This window comes from Solanum dulcamara, chromosome 10, assembly GCF_947179165.1.
Source record: "Solanum dulcamara chromosome 10, daSolDulc1.2, whole genome shotgun sequence".
Classification (NCBI taxonomy): domain Eukaryota; kingdom Viridiplantae; phylum Streptophyta; class Magnoliopsida; order Solanales; family Solanaceae; genus Solanum; species Solanum dulcamara.
In genome coordinates, this window is record NC_077246.1 from 59,889,013 (window position 1) to 59,892,471 (window position 3,459).

Here is a 3,459-nt window from a genome sequence, read left to right on the forward strand (position 1 = left end):
TTATTGGTATTAGGTCCATTAAAATAAAAATGTATGATGGCACGATACGCACCATCCAGGAGGTACGACATGTAAAAGACTTGAGGAAGAATCTATTGTCTTTGAGATAATTAGATGATAATGGATGTTCATACAAGACTCATGGTGGAGTCCTGAAAATATCCAAAGGAGCGCTTGTAGTGATGAAAGCAGAGAAACTTGTTGCAAATATATATTTGCTTAAAGGTGAAACACACCAAGAAGGAGAAGCATCAACTGCGTCAGCAAGTTCATTTGAAGAATCAACGATGATGTGGCATCGTAAACTTGGCCATATGTCGGAACGAGGTTTGAAGATTCTTGCTGAACAAAAGCTTCTTTCAGGGCTCAAAAAGGTTTCACTATCCTTTTGTGAGCATTGTGTTACCAGTAAGCAAAATAGACTGAAGTTTAGCAGTTCCTCTGCTAAAAGCAAGAAAATACTAGATTTGGTCCACTCTGATGTCTGGCAAGCACCGATGGAGTCTCTAGGAGAAGCAAAATATTTCGTGTCATTCATCGACAATTACTCCAAGAGAAATTGGGTGTATCCAATCAAGAGAAAGGCATATTTTTTCCAGTTTTCAAAGAATTCAAAGCGCGGGTGGAACTTGAATCTGCAAAAAAGATCAAGTGTTTGAGGACAGATAATGGAGGAGAATACACTAGTGATGAATTTAATAATTTATGTAAACAAGAAGGTATTAAATGACATTTTACGGTGGCATATACTCCACAACAAAATGGAGTAGCAGAGCGAATGAACAGAACCTTGTTGGAACGAACAAGAGCTATGTTGGCAACTACAGGGCTGGAAAAACCATTATGGGCAGAAGCAGTCAAAACCGTCTGTTATGTGATCAATCGGTCACCATCAACCGCAATTATTCTGAAAACGCCAATGGAGATGTGGACAAGAAAACCAACTGATTATTCTCGCTTACATATATTCGGAAGTCCTGCTTATGTTATGTACAATACCTAAGAAAAATCAAAATTGGATCCAAAATCCAGGAAATGCATTTTCTTAGAGTATGCTGATGGAGTCAAGGGGTATCACTTGTGGGATCCCACAGCCCGCAAGGTGGTAATCAGCAGGGATGTTGTATTTATTGAAAATAAGATACAAGCAAAAGAAAATAGCACTTTAAAAGAAAAATCAAAGACTACTACAATTGAAGTTGAAGAAATAGAAGAAGTTCCAGTTTTTTCTGAAGCAGCACCAGAGCACGAAGAACAAGAGCAAGTTGAGATCGAAACTCCACAAGTTCGACGGTCAACTAGGGAGAGAGAGAACTAGCTTGGCACTCAGATTATTCTATGGAGAGTAATATTGCATACTATCTACTAACAGAAGATGAAGAGCCTTTAACTTTTCACGAGGCTATGAAAGGCCAAGAATCATCTCTGTGGGTGGCAGCAATGCAAGAAGAAATTGAAGCTCTTCATAAAAATAAAACATGGGATCTTGATCAATTACCACAAGGAAGGAAGGCCATTGGAAACAAATGGGTCTACAAGATCAAACGCAATGGTAATGATCAAGTGGAGAAGTATCGTGCAAGATTAGTGGTAAAAGGATTCGCTCAGAAAGAAGGTATAGACTTCAATGAGATATTTTCTCCAGTGGTTCGACTCACAACAATTCGAGTGGTCCTGGCGATGTGTGCTACATTTGACTTGTATTTGGAGCAGTTAGATGTCAAAACTGCATTTTTTCATGGAGAGCTTGAAGAAGAAATTTATATGCTCCAACCAGAAGGTTTTGAAGAACAAGGAAAAGAGAACTTGGTTTGCAGGTTGAGCAAATCTCTATACGGTCTCAAACAGGCGCCGAGATGTTGGTATAAGAGATTTGATTCCTTCATTATAAGCCTTGGATACAACAGACATAGTTCAGATCCTTGTGTTTATTACAAGAGATTTGGTGATGAAAATTTTGTTATTTTGCTGTTGTATGTTGACGACATATTGGTAGCAGGCCCCAACAAAGATCGTCTCACAAATTTAAAGGCACAGTTGGCTAGAGAGTTTGAAATGAAGGACTTGGAACCAGCAAACAAGATTCTAGGGATGCAAATTCACCAAGATAGAAATAATAGGAAGATTTGGTTTTCTCAAAAGAACTACTTGAAGAAAATCTTGAGACGCTTCAAGATGCAAGATTGTAAGTCAATTTCTACCCCACTTCCTATTAATTTCAAGTTATCCTCAAGTATGAGTCCTAGCAATAAAGTAGAGAGGATGGAGATGTCTCGAGTACCGTATGCATTAGCAGTGGGAAGTTTAATGTTCACCATGGTATGTACAAGACCTGACATTGCACAAGCAGTAGGAGTGGTTATTCGGTACATGACTAATCCTGGAAGAGAGCATTGGAATACTGTTAAGAGGATCCTAAGATACATCAAGGGTACCTCAGATGTTACAATGTGTTATGGAGGATCAGACTTTACTGTTAAAGGTTATGTTGATTTAGATTATGCAGGTGATCTTGATAAAAGTAAGTCCACCACAGGTTATGTGTTTACTCTTGCTAGAGGAGCTGTAAGCTAGGTTTCAAAACTGCAATCTATCATGGCTACATCTACGACAGAAGCAGAATATGTAGCAGCTACACAAGCTAGCAAAGAGGCAATATGGATGCAGATGTTACTGGAGGAGCTTGGGCACAAATAAGAGAAGGTTGCTTTGTTTTGTGACAGTCAAAGCGCTTTGCATCTTGCAAAGAATCCGGCATTTCATTTAAGAACAAAGCACATACGAATTCAGTATCACTTTGTCCGTGAGAAGGTGGAAGAATGCAGTGTGGATATTCAGAAAATTCACACCAATGACAACCTGGCAGATATATTTACGAAGCCGATCAACAGTAACAAGTTTATATGGTGTCGATCTTCTATTGGCCTAGCAGAAACGTAATATTACAGTAATTGGGTAGAAAGGATGGCGTGAAGACTTAATTGATTCTCAATTAAATCTTCAAGTAGGAGAATGCAAGATAGTCAAAACGCGTTTTGAACGCGTAGTCAAAAAAGGAACAAAATGCGTTTTGAACGCGTAGTCAAAAAAGGAACAAAACGCATTTTGAACGTGTAGTCAAAAAAGGAAGGTTCAATACGCGGATTTTACGCGTTTCTAGTTTCCTATAAATAGAAGACCTCTTGCCCTCATTTATCCCACCCCAGAAAGAGAGAGTAAGAATACAAAGAGAGTTATACACCAAGATAAATATTTTAGTCTTGAGTGTCCTCTTTAGTAGTTGTTCCTTTTACAAGAGAGAAGTGTTAATTGTTGTTTTCTCCTTGTATTTGAGAGCTGTGTACTCCATATTAAATAGTGAGATCCTTCTACCCCGTGGTTTTTCCCTTCTATCATTTAGAGGGGTTTCCACGTAAAATTCTCGTGTCCAATTTATTTTCAATATTTTCATCATATCAA